Source organism: Falco punctatus (genome assembly GCF_963210335.1).
Source record: "Falco punctatus genome assembly, chromosome: 14".
NCBI classification, from domain to species: Eukaryota; Metazoa; Chordata; class Aves; order Falconiformes; family Falconidae; genus Falco; species Falco punctatus.
In genome coordinates, this window is record NC_137594.1 from 6,602,351 (window position 1) to 6,616,658 (window position 14,308).

The following is a 14,308-nucleotide window of genomic DNA, read 5'->3' on the forward strand; positions in this document are numbered from 1 at the left end:
AAGTTCACAGGAGATGTCCATGCTTCTGATGAAATAACTGTGTTTAATACTAAATGATACATCCGTGTCCTTTGGGAAGTGTATCCTCTTGCAGGGTTTGTTTCAGTACAGTCCCTACTTCCAGTGTTACAATTTCTTTCTTGCGTTGTGTGTCAGACTTGTCTGGTCTGACATAATTGTCCAGTGTTAATTATTGCCTGAGTTCTGGCATGATCTAGCACAGTGCTGAGGTATCTCCTTTCTGCTTCATTTCTGTAGAGACATGGAGCGTCCCCTCTCCAGTAATAAGGCTCAGCCTGGTCACTCAGGTTCCAGGGAGTTTCTGAAAGCACGTGTCTCCCCACGCCTCAGCTGCAGCATCCAAAAAGTGAGTAAAAGCATGTGCTTCCTTCGTGACACACAAAAGAAGTGCTACATTTTGGTACATACAGAGTGGAGCATCTGCCTTGCAGCCTCAGTGTCGCAGAGCTGGAGATGGTAGGGGGAAGGGGGAAGGAAGGACACGGCTATACTTCGTACATGTCTGGTGCAGGATACTCACAGCCTTGCTACCCCATCCTACTGCCACCCTTGTGTCTCAAAGGAACCTGAAACAAGCATCTTGACAGGGTAGGACCTCCCTGCACAGAAGAGCTGTGTGGAGAACAGGGAGAAGCTGAGAACACCTATTAGGACAGCAGGTTTGAGGCTTTCTTTGGGTTGATGCAGAGACCAGGCTTTCTCCTCAATAGCCTATATTTCAGGAAAACATCCTCCCTTCTGCCTCAGGTAGCTAGATACATGCATATTTAGACCTTTCTTCTTCTCTAATATATGTGTGTGCATGGGTTATATACATATATATACCTGTATACCATAACCACTCATCCCTCTTCCTTTTGTAATGTTTTTTAAACATTTGTGATTATACAGCATCTTGTAAAGAATTAAGAAGTTCATAATTATTTATAAAGTTAATACTTATAATGAAATGGTTGCACTTTGATGTCTGTATATGTTTTCTAAGCTAGGATGACCTATATTGTAGAGGTATTATGTATACTAGGTGATGCAGGGATTGGCTTGGGAATTACCCATGTTTAATGAACACTAAAATTAGAATTTGACTGAAATCCACATAAATGGCTCGACAGCAAGTTCGGCTGCCCCTGGGGAGCTGTGGGCAGCTCAAATTTACCCACAGGCATTTTTGAAAATGTTTTTTTTGAATCAGCATAGTGTGCTTTTTGGAGCAGAGAGTGCAGCTTGCACTTTAAACTCCCTTCTCTTCACCTTGTCCCCCATTTTGGTGTTGAAAAGCCCTCCATGGAGAATAGAGCACGAAGTATGTTGCAGATATAATACATGCTACACTGATGCTTTTTTGCACTACTTGCCATGGGAAGATTTCTGCTTTCCCTACTTAGTGGCCTTATTGCTTGGGCACTTGCTACTTTAAATTTCCAAATATTTGTCCTCTTCTGTAGGTATGTGTATGTTGGATAGCATGAAATCTGGTCTAGCTGTTCTGTATCTTGCTGTGCACCACACTGCAGTGCTGAAAGCATGCAGCCACAGTGAACCCTAGCTCTCAGAGATGAGGCCTTTTTTTTAGTTTTGTTTTCATGTTAGTGACTTTTTCCTTAACTCTGGGGAAAGATAAATCTACATGCTGTACCTTCCTTTTACCATAGGAAAGGAGTTTAATTATCCTTTAGGAGGCCTGTTTATATCATGACTATTAGCCTCCAGTCACTGAAGGCAAAAAATTCCTGGAAGAATAATATGCAGCGCTCCCACTTTGCACAGGCCTGGAAAAAAAGGCAAGTCTTACTTGCACACATCAAAAGTGGAGTCAAGAAACTTGTTATTTCTGTTCAGGAAGGATGGGCAGATGCAGGCAGTCCTTTGCTCCTTTTGCTTTGTCCTAGCACCTAACTGGTGACACGGGGCTGTGCCACGGCCATCACTTTGGGGTGCCTGGCTTGTACGTGACAGCACGACAGACCCCTTGGCTTCGGCTGCACAGCCAGGCAGAAGTGGTTAGAGCTGATGGCCTGTTTAATTCACAGCCCAGTTGTGCAAGTGGAAAAATATCGCAATTGTAATTGTCGCCCACAGTCAGTATGAGAATTCTTCATAAGATTCAAGGAGAAAATTGCTAATTTAAGAAGCCAGTGTTCTTCCAGAGAAAATCTTCAGGAAAATGAATTTCCCATGTCACAAAGGGAATACATAATTTTATCGGTGGGCTCATCTGTAGGACTTTGGTTTGCCTTCAGAGGCATATATCTCCTCTTAGAATGTATCTTTGAGGAAGCGCTAGGTAAAATGGAAACTGGCAGCACTGGTTTTGAGCTGTTTTATTGCAGTTTGTGACATGTCTTGGCTGTAAAGAACTCAGTCCACCAGTGCCTTCTTAACTGGCGTACTCCAGATTAAATTATTTTTCAGCTTTATGCTCCTAAGCCTGAACTGTAGCCCAGCCTTTTGAAACTTCATTCTACATTGTTGCTTTTCCCCACCTTTCTGCCTTTCTTTCTTTCTTCTTTCCTCCCATTTTGTCCTGCCTCATAGCTGTAGGATGTTGGCTGGAAACAGACAAGCCTTTTTATTTCTTTCGACTGCTTCTGCAAAGCTTGATGGGGAATTTACATAATCAATGAGGTAACCCTGTCACCCCAAACATGGAGTCTTTAAAGAGAATAGTTTTATGCAAATTAGATATTGATGGTGTAATGATTAATTGGCCCCCAGCCTTTGTTAATATGCAATTGTTGTAGTGTAACATGCATTTGTAATTATTTTGGTTTGGTTGTTCAAACAAGTGGTGGGCACTTAATTGCTTGCAGCAATTGAAAAGACAGGATATCAGAGAGAAAAACAAAGGGCTGGTTAACTCGCTATCTGATATAACATTAGATTTCCTTTGTGTATATTGTGTTACAATGGTCAGATTCTTAGGTGATAAAAATCAGGGCAACTCTCTTGGAGGATATGGAACTATTCTGACTTCCAGCAGCGGAGGATGTGATTTGAAATGTTCCCAAAGTCAAATTTCAGTGTTGTATTTGGTGTTGGCTCACCTGGGAGTTAAGAGGGTGAGCTGTGTTGCTTATTGCTGTTGGTTGTTATTATTAAAAAGGAACCACTTTGGTTCCAAAGATTGCAACGAGTTAGAAGCATGCATTAGTGAGAAGCTGCTTGGAAGATTGTTTCAAGCAAACAAATAAGTTTACATTCTACAAGGTGCTTATCTGCTCTGTGCGGCTTTCCAGCTAGTTTGATATCTGTTTTCCATTCCTTTTGCCTCTAGATCTGCACTTAACAGACTGAGAAAAAAGCCTGTGTATTTGGAGGTGAAGAATCCTACATCTCCATAAATGTACTTAAGCAATCGACTGCATCAGTTTTCTGTAGCTAGTGAAATTACTACATTTTTGCTTGGAGAGTGCTTTAAAGTTGTGAAGTTTGTCTCCTAGGATAAAGATAATTTGAAGGGGATAGCAGAGGGATCCATCTAGGAACAGTGGACATAAAGGGAGCCGCTGCATATTATTAAGATCTTCTAAAAATGAGCTCTGTTAATAATTATATATAGAAATGAACTCTGCATATAATTATGTAATTGTATGTATATAATTACGATACCTTCATAGCAATAGGGCATGAAAATAGAAGCTAAATTACGGAATAGAGACAAGAATGGGAGTGAGTAGAGTGTAACAGATGCTTTTTGGCAGACAGATAGCAAGATGTTCTTTGATTCAGCAGCAGCAAACAGAATTACTTAGAAAGGATACGTTTTTTATCCTTTCTTCCAGCAAATGAGACACTGGAAGTGGGAGGACTGTGTATGTGCCATGGGTAGGACTTGCCTTAGCAGTGATGTGCTGTTAGGGCGCTGAGGCTGCAGTCTTTTGGGTTCCTTATTCCTGCTTTGGTCTGTTGTTCCCCTGGAACTCTGTCCCAAATGCCCATGATATATAGCTTTTTCTTGGTCACTCAAGTGGTACAAAATCCAAGGAGAACCTGCAGCCAATTTATGTCTCATTTAATAGGTTATGTTACGATATATATGCATTGTCCTGAAGTTGGTGCTGGAGTATAAAATAATATCTGTTTTTAAGAGAATTATTTTGCATAGTCAAAATGAATATGCAGTTTTCCCCAAATGATTGTTATAGAGTTGCTGATGAGATCTGGATTTTTTAAATTAATGGTATTACTTCTAGGAGAAGGAAATGTAGAATGTTACTTTAAATCACTTATGAATTCTCTTACCTTACTTCTGTTTAAAACTATTTATGATAGTGGGGATTAATTATACAGATCCACTCTGCTTTGATTAATGTCCTTTGACCTGATGGTCAAGTATAAAATGTGTCCTGTTGTCTTTTGTATAATGTCTGTTCTGCTACCCACATATGAAAATGACATGTAATCTCATAACGAATTCATAGTCAACTTTTTTTAATGTAGACCTAATAGGCAAGACAACAAATGAATGCTTGTATCATCTAAATAAAGAGTTCAAGCATATCTTTGATCTTTTCATTCACTGAGAGGCATTGGCAGTGAATGGTTTTAATTTGAAATCGAACATGCTAAAAAGCTGCTCAGAACTGATGAAGCTCAATCATTAGCCTGTGCAGCATCTTCTTTACCACCCATTTGAACCTCAGGGAAGTAGGCAGGTTTTCTTAAGTTTGGGTAGCATCAGCCACAAATGCTACACCAAAACTTTTAATCACTCTCAACAGACAAGAAATTAAGTATGTAAGGAAAAAATGGTGCCTTGAGTTGCTAGGAAGGTTGAGTCAAGAGCAAAGTAAAAGAAGACCAGGCTAGATTTTGACCTGCAGGTCCTGAGCAGGTCATATTTTCACTGTAAGAGAAAGTAGTATCAAGTGGCCAGAAATAATCACAGATTTCAAGAGGGAACTTCACAGGCTCCTCTTGAATTCATCACTGATCATCTTGGACATTGTGGGCTGTCGGCTAATTTCTCAGCCAGTGGGCAGCTTGTTCAATAGATCCTTTGTAATCTTTTTCTATACCAGCCAGTGATAAGGAACCTTCCCTTATCTAGTAGATAATAATAATACCTAGTAGTTGAGGGGCAGCAAAACTAACAATGAGAGGAAGTGTGCATGACAGCAATGCTGACCAGCGTTACAGAAGTCAATATCTGTTAAAAAAAAAATAAAATTAAGTATTAAAAGCAGTCCCAAAGCTAGCAAGTATCTCAGCATCTCCTGGCTCAGACATGATATTAGAAAATAAAGAAATAATAAGGCCAATCATTTTACAGGTGTCGGAAAAAACCCCAATCTGACGCAAGCTGGGTTAGGGGGCAAGGATGTCCAGGAAGAAATAAAGTCACAAATTGGCACACAAGTGATTGCATTGACCAGTTTAAAAGAGATCTGGTAATAAAAAATGTACAACATAATAACTTAAAAAACAAGTGATGCCTTTTCAGCAAAAATAAATTTCTATCTTTTAGTGCAAAGGTGAAAGCAGGAGATCCAGCAGCAGAATAGCTAATTCCAGACATGTACAGCAGCAAGCATCTCAGGAAATGACTGAATATTGAGTGAAGTGAACAAATGCTAAGGGAGGTTTCCGTGCCAAACCCAGATCTTTAGGCAGGATTTCATTGTGTTATGTCCCGTTATGCCTCTTGGTGCGAAGAGGCTGTAGCCGGGTCATCCCGAGGCTCCAAGCAAGGCATCTCCTCCTCTCAGGAGACATCCCTGTGTGTAAAATTGCACCGGGGAGCAGACACAGCTGTTGGTCATGGCTCCAGTTGTTTCTGAGGTTAAGAACACCCAGTTTTAATGTAGTATTTTTACACTAAATGCAATGCATATCCATAAACTGCATCCTAGAAAGGATATAATGAACATGTCTATCTCAGACCATAATCTGTAACGAATCTACAGTCCTATCTTAGAGATACTACTGTACATCTGAAAAAAGTTATTGAGGTGTCTCAGTTTACACTGGCCCAGAAAACCTAATCCACAGTCTTTATTCTCTCTAACATTGCACATATATTTAAAGTATAATATATAATTTCAAACTGTATATTATTTATCCCTAAGAATGTTTGTAGGAAAAACAAAAAATTTGCATAATAAAGCAGACAAGCAATTCAGAGATGTTCTGGTCTCCTGGGCAAATTTGAATTTAAGTAGGTATTGTTATGCGTTTTACAGAAATGTACATTGAAAGAAGAACTTTCTTCAAGTATTATACCAATACCTCAGAACAGTTATAAAAATTTAAGCTTCATAAACTGCTTAACTTGTGTTTTCTTAATACTCTTGTAGTTTAAAGAAGCTGAAATGTTTTATTATTATTATTCTTTAAAATCATGTTCTCTTCAACTTCTCCACCAAACTTCAAGCAGATGCTTGTGAGTAAGTTACAGAATAAACCCCAAAAGAAATGTTTTCTCAGTGGAAACACAGACACACTATTTACTGTGGCAATAAGGTACACTCAGCTCCAATGCCACATTTGTAATCAAAATGACAGCCAGCGCCTCACCTACCTGGAACATAAGACACGAGGATGACAACTCTGTCATCAATCTTTGGTTATATTTCATCAGGACAAGGCTATTGTCTGTGCTTAAGATAGTCTAGGGAACTACAATAATTATTAAAACAAACCCTCATATATTGCTTTCTGCTAAAAGGGTAGTGACAGGTTTTCACGTAAAATCAATCTCCAGATTAAACAAAAAATCATTATAATAAAAGAAGAAAGATAATTTAAAAAACTGATTATGTGCAGGTGGTATGGAAAAATTATCTTTCCTGTTCACGCTCTTAAGTAGCTCTATAGGAAATAGGTGCAATGTGTGGTCAAATTGTTTCAAATGCCAGACTCTCATCTCCCCGAGGCAGGCTGGTTGTGTCTTTGTTTTTGTCACTGTAGCTGTTAAAAAACGTAGATAGCCTGGAGAGCTAACGAGGATGAGACTCTTGTGAAGTTCATTGTGGCAAAGACCCACGATAATGAAAGGGACAAAACTGGGAGTGGGGACTAGATTCCAGCTGCAGTTTGTTTTTGCCTTTGTTTTCAGAATCACAAAATCAAGCTGCGTAGTTGCTTTCGTGGCATCCTGCTGAGCAGTAGATGCTGCAGCACGAGTCAGGAATGCTGTGATCGCTGAGCACTTTGTGGCTGCCTTAAAGAGCAAGATCCCACTGGTCTGTGTAACGTATTGAAAGCCGTGGTAGCAGGCATGACCTCTGAAATGCTGGGACCCCTATGTGCTGCTTGGGGCAACCGGCAGCATTTGGAGCCCTTTTAGTAGTCCATTATCATTTTCCTGGCAGGACGAAATCCAAAAGGTCTGATTTCATCCATGTTCCAAGGAGAAATGGGAGGAACGAGCAGTTCAGGCCATAGATATAGCAGTATCAGCCTATGCGGGGTGGATTATTTTAGCTTTTTCCATCAGAGACATTCTCCTCAGGGCTGCCTTTCAGAAACGTAACAGTATGAAAAGTGTGTGTTCTGAGCTAATACGGGCTGTATCCCCACGTGTTCTCATGCAACGGAGAAACCTGTGACCCTGTTCGAAAGTTACTTGCTGGGCCAGACCCAAAAGTGACATCTATGGTATTGCAAATTACGTGTTGGTAGGAGTGTCTAAGGCAGTCTAAACGGGTGGAAGTTAAAGCAGCTATAAACAGAGACCTATTTTGACATAAACTTGTACCCTCTTAATAGCTCCTTTTTTGCACTCCCTCCCTACCAGTTTCCCACTGCGTAACGGGGAGGTTGGGAGTCATGGCTTGAGCCGTCTCTGAAGCTGGTGATTTACTACCTCACCTTGGGTGGCATCCCTAGGAACTGGTGTCAGTCCATGTTCTTCACCATTCCCAAAGGGCTCAAGGGGTATTTGCTTTGACAGGGAGCTCTTGGAGCAGGAGTACCTGCCGTTAAACTGCAATGCAGACTCTGCTGGTAATACAGAAGGTGGACAGGTCGTTGTAGCGTCTTGTCTGTAATAATTTGCTCTTGCTGGGGAGAAAAAATGTAACTGGGTCCATTATGGTGAACACAGAGTAGGAGACTAAGCATTTAGTTTCTGATGGATGACTCTGTAGATGTGATAAATGTTAGAATGGTTGCAGCAGTAATGATTCTGTGTTGTCCAAGAGGTTGCATTAATTTAATTAGATTTGTACTGGAGTCTGAGACGACCTGCCTCTACACAATGTCTTAAGCAGCCAACATGCACTGGAGGTGTACAGGAGAGAGGAGGTGTGTGTGGAGGTCTGTCTTTTTTTACTTCACAGACAATAAATTCTAGATCAAAGCAAAAACAAGCAATGATATGTGTAATTTTTTAACAGAAACTCTATAAATATTCAGTGCTGCTGTTTGGCAACATTAAGAAACCACTGAAAAATGCAGTCATTGCTAAATGTGTTCATTTGAGAGGTTTGCTGTTACAAATGTGAATCTTCAAAGACCATGAAACTTAACAATAGCTTTTCAGTATTAGACAGAGAGTTAATTATAACATCTATCACACAAGCAAGGTAACTAAAACAAATCCGTATACCTCTTTAGTTTTTGTCTTGTTGAGTGAATGCTGTCAGAAGGAATTTGCCTCAATGCATGTGCTTGGTGATGTTATCAAAGTGTCTGTCAGGGAGAGCACTTTAATACTGTTCAGAGGCTTGAGCGAGCTCTCTGGGATTGGCAGAGACAGTGACAGAGGTGACTATGGTAGGTCCTGACAGTTTGAATACAGAATTATATAGTGCAGTGACAAAGTGTTCAGTTTATTTAGACTGGGGAACACAATGTGCAGGAGACAAAGGAGAAGCAAAGAAAAGGTTAAGTTACTGAAATTTTAATTGAGCTCTGAGTGACTGTTTTTGAATAATTGGTTGTGTCAAAACGTAATGATTACCGGCTTGGGAAGCTGCAGCCTTTCACCCTTAGGTCACTGGCTCAAATCTGGACTGTGCTGGTTGTAATGACTGATGTTCAATACTGGCTAATGTGAAATGAATTGCTGATCTCTGCCCAGCTTCTACTGGATAAGCATCTGCATCACCAACAGCATGTGCTGGGAGTCTTGGCGAAAGCAGCGTCCAGAAGTAATCTCCTCCTTTTTACCCAAGTCCCCTGCTGAGAATTGGTTCTCTGGTATGCGAGATTTTGCGCTGTCACTACAGTAGCTTTATTAACACAGTGGAAAGATGAGAACTTTGCTTCTGAAGGTTTCCTTCCTGGTGACTTCCGTGTGCATTTGGTAAAATCGTAGCAATCCATCACTAACTATAGGGAGCCTTTCACAGCACTAACAGGACTACGGCAACCAAGGCATCAGTATTAATCACTGAAGATTGTTCTCTAGGGTCTGGACACAGTCATTTCACTCCATATTTAGGACTATTTTTGAGTCTTCATCTTCCAGAGACAGGGAAATAAAAATAATAGCCATTGCACAGACAACATTAACCCACACTATCACTCCCCTTGCTTGTGTCACGAGCCATTTTTCCTGCCGCTGGGGCTAGTGTGAGATCTGGTGCTGAAAGTCTCTCAGAACACATCGAACATTTCTAAACACACCTCTCTCTGTATAGGTCTGGCCCAGAGCCACTCCTCCCCAAAACATGCCATTCCGCAGGCGGTGGGAGCTTGGAATAGGGATTTGCTATGATGCCTCGGTAGATCAAGGCAAGATCCAGCAGTCACTGGGTTTTACCGTCTGAAGTGTATGTCCCTTGGAACAAGCAGCAGAGGAAAAGTTTATCTGTGCATCCCAGAATAAATTGTAGAAAGGTACCTCTAGGCTGCTGGAGTATTTCTATGAATACAAGATACTAAAATGACTAGATTTTGTTGGCATCCTTAAAAAATTCCAAATCTTCTGGACAGGCAACCCAGATGAGAAAGACTCATGAACTTTTAAGTTGCTGTTGTTTCCAAAGAAACCAATTCAGCTTTAGCAGCTTAAAGCCATTCCTGGCTTGTTTATCTGGGGAGAAATACCCTTCCTGCTGTAGTTTTGTCGTTGATTTCAAAAGTGAAAGAGGTTTCTCCACTGACTCAGCAGGCCTGGAGAGGACTTTGAATCAGTATTAGTTTCACGAGTTCACGAAATCTTTTTTCTTATTACCTGAGTTTTTGGTGGTGAGTCACTTTATACTCTTCAGTGAGAACTGAGGAGGGTGTAATAATGCACGTTCTCCGATTTCCTATTCCGCTGTGTTATCCAAACAGCTGGGTCTTCATGCAGACTCTCATGGGAATGTCGAAGGTTATGAACCAAGCTGTTCAACTGGTTTGTGGGCCCTCTCCAGACACATTCCAGCTGAAAGCGCTGGCATTTGAATGAGAGAAGGTCTTGACATCTTAATTCTGGACTAGCAGGTATCACTCCCCATGCAAATATAATTTCTTAGAGCGTGAGCAAGTAACATATGTCCAGCCCCTGCACTGCAGAAGCCCCAGGGAATGGACAACTGAAGTCCAAAAGCCAAACATATTTCCTGATTAATTGGGCCCTTGAGGCTTTTGGGTGACATTAAAGAATCTGCCAGTCATTTTCCACCCTCTCACCTCTTCTTTTAGATAGTAAGTAATAAAATAACATAAAATCTGCTTTCAAGACCTCATTACAATGAGGCACTTCAGTCCAGATGCTTTGTATCTTCTGTAAGACCTCATCCTATAAGTGGAGGGTGCATATCTTGAATGCCTACTTCAGCTACAGGAAGAATACCAGCTCAGCTGCTTTTCTTCCAACCAGGAGTACTGGCTTGCGCAGTGCCCACCCTGTTCTGAAACTGCTGGAATGTGGAGATGGCTTTTGGGATAAAATGCTGGAATTAGAAAGGGAGCCATTTTCTAAAGACAGAAAATATCTGCAGATTTAAGAGGTTAGTGGAGTGTTAAAAAAGTGTGATTCTAACTCCCTGTGGCTCACTTCAGGGGGAACAACCTTCAGATGTCAGTGCCTTGGCACTCAGAGGTCAGGGAGAGCACCGGAGCAGACTTTTTATCTCCTCTGGACCTACAGTGCACAGCATGAATGCAAAGCAGAGTGCTTAGTGTCTTCCACCTTTGGTCAGCATGGTTGTGTTGGTGAGAAAGGACAGACCCCATCTCCAAGAATGCAAACGGCACCGTATTTTTGTCTTTTTCCCACATAATAGATAATTTTCTCAGTGTGGTCTGGCCCAGGAGTGGTGACTGTCTAAGCAACAATTCAATGTTTTTAAAGTGTTCTATATTTTTATTTATTTTTAACTAGTAAGGGTGGTGTGATGGATTACAAGCATCATGTGTGATGAATCTTGCCACCTCCAGCACAACTTCCCCAGAGAAATCACCTGTGTGGGTTCAGCAGACCATTAGGATTCAGCCCCTGACTGCTTGGCCTTTCCCCACCCAGGATGAGAAAGAAAATCCTAATGAGGTATCAGCAAGGACCATGTTTTTTTTTCCTGTTGCCTTTGCCATGGGATGCAGTGCGTTTTTACATGAGTTGTGTAAGGGGGAGCTCCCTGATGAGGAATAACGCTGGCGTGCACCAACAAAGTGACAACCTCTTGGTATCCTTGTAAAATTCCACCCAGTTAAAGGGAACCGGAGAGGAGATATATGGCTATTAAAGTAAAACATAACTGCCTGTCAAAGAAAAGTAGTGACAACACGCACCAAAAGCTCCGCCATCTAATGCCTGTCAGCAGGAGCGGGTAGTTTTTAACATCGTTCATATTCCTCAACGAATGTGCTTGAATTGGCAGAGACAAGGATGGAGTTGACACGGGCAGGTTCTGTCAGCTCAAATCCAGAGGTGAACTGTGTGCATCCGAAACCCGGTCCTGACAGCCGCATCCAGGCGCAGACATGTTTAGGAAGCGGGAGCCTGGGAGGGCAGGGGAGGGACCAGCCTGAGCTTCGTCTTCTCCCAGAGAGGCAATGTCCGCTGTGAGCAGGCACGGAAAGGGGGCAGGGAGAGAGAAGGAACAACACAAAACAATGCCTATTATGTTTCATGTCAATGTTGCTGTCATTAGGTAGTCGGAAAGATTTCAAACAGATAAACTCCCCTTTGGTATGGCAGGCCGCCTTGGCAGCCAATTTTAGGCCTTGATTTGATTGATAAACTCTTTGTGACAAGGAAGGATAAAAGAGGCCCCTAGTTTGGTACATATAAATAGGAAATTAGCTGGCAAAGTTGTCAAAGATAATTAACTCTCTGATTCTGTGTGTCTATTCAGGTTGACATACTGAAATTATTTAGAAATGCACATGTCAACGCTCTGACAGAATTTGGTGCTGATCAGATAAACAGTTTTTGAGATGCCTGATTGTAAAATGATGTAAGAGCTTAGCTGGTGGTTTTATCATTATGCATTCTCTTAGCAGCAGCAGGTATCAAACGTCAACACCATCCTTTAATGTGCTAGATTCAGAGATCAGGAGACAAAGTTAAGTGTGCTACTTCACAGTACTCAGCTCGCTTGTTTTGTTCCTTGCCCCAGGTTAAAAAAAATACTAATAACGTGCTAAATTCCTGGGTGTTCATCTGCTCCTCATCCTTTCCCCAGGCACAATTGGAAGCAGAAAAGATAAGGGTCTATGAGATAAGAGGTCTGAAAGCCATGGCATTTTGTTACTTCTTCAGAAGAGATAAACTACCCACTGCTATAATCCCAAACTCAAAGATTGGCAAGGTTAGGAAAGTGCAATGGGAAAAAATCGGTGGTGCTGAACCTTTATAGTGGCTCCTATTAAAGCAATGACGGAGAACAACAAATATATTTAGCATTGCAAACTCAGCGTCTCGCCCACTGTCCCTTGTTTACATCTTCTCCGGAGTGGTCGGTGTAGCACTACAGTTGCGATAGGTGTCTGGAGTGTACCTTCTGAATGGGGTTTGATTTCCAAGTCCCGTCGATGTCCTTGGAAAAGTTGAAATTGATGTGTGCATACGTGTTGTACAGCAGATGTGAAGGCACTGTAATCTTTCAGAGTAACTTTTACTCATTCTTGGAGATTTCCTCCATCTGAAAGTGTTTTTCAGCCTCCAAAACCAGCTGCTCCTTGGCAGTGTGGAGGTATAGGCACTGTAACATCTGTCTTGAACATGGCATTGATGGAACAGAACTGGCCTTTGCTTTCCTTAAAGCATTAGGAGCTTTGTGTAGCTTGTAGGCTGTAATAACTGCCAGAAAGCAGCATTACCCCAGTTCGGTGAGTGAATGCTGTGGCACCGTCCAGTCAGCTCACCGTGCTGCTCTCAGCAGATTGGGAATTTTAAGCCTCCAGAGTCTAAACTCAGTCTGGACACCGGCTGCCAAGTTTTGCAGCTTTCTGTCACATCTTGAAAGCTGGCAATCAGTCCAAGTTTTTACCGTGGGATCTACCCTCTAGATAGGCAGCTTTGATTGAATGCTCATCTTTCAAGAGTCTTGTCCAAGGTGTGACTGCTTGATTTGGTAGGGGGCAATGGGGAACAAGTGGAAAGAAAATGAGTAAAGGGTTGGTATGACATGCCATTGCATTTACCTAGGGGGTAAAGGAGGCAATGCTACAAACCACTAGAAAAATAACAGGCATCTTAAGCGCAGTATCTGTAGTGCAAATAGCTGGCCCCATAACCTGCTCGAACCATTGCTCCTCTCTGAAGTACTGACCACTGTCTGCCTCCTGCCCCTTTTGTGCCTTTCCAACCACGGCTTCCCAGGCAATGTGAGCGTGTGAAACGTCCCTGCCACACAGACAGCAAGAGCTCACACATTCAGGTCGTTGCCTCTCTGCCAAACCTGGCTTGATAGACGCAAGCCCTGGCTTTGATCATGTTGATGAGGAACTCCAGAATCTTCCAAAGATCTACCCCAGAAACAGACCACGTACATGACCTCCCACAGGATTCGCAAAGGGTAGGCACAGGTTCCCTGCAACTCAATACTGATGAATACGCTACTGTCCTTGGTGTCAAAATGATAATGGCACATGAATTATTCTCCCTGAGAGCCCTATAGTTCCTTTTTATCATATTTTGCACTCATTTGTACAATGAACAGTGTCTTGCCTCCCATCACTTACTCACCCAGAAGCTTTTTGTCTGTTTATAAATAGGATCTCACTTGACATAACACAATTCATGATATTATTTCCTCATCCATAAGCATTTCTGTAGTGCTCATTTCTGCATTTACATTCTGCAACTATCTTGTACAATAGGCACCCCAGGGGCCAGGAATTGGGCTTTAGCAGTAAGATCTTATATTTCTCTTTTTTTGCTATTCATCTTAACAAGGGAGTTCAA

The 14,308-nt window shown here is 41.8% G+C and overlaps 1 long non-coding RNA gene across 1 annotated transcript in view; it reads left to right on the forward strand.

The window, feature by feature from the left end:
• Positions 1 to 270: 270 nt before the first annotated feature.
• The window catches only part of LOC308073068, a 126,335-nt gene continuing 112,297 nt past the window's right edge, over positions 271 to 14,308 (forward strand). Inside the window, exon 1 of the long non-coding RNA XR_013931893.1 lies at positions 271 to 367. This is a non-coding gene — a long non-coding RNA (uncharacterized lncRNA). The remainder of the gene's footprint in view (positions 368 to 14,308) is intronic.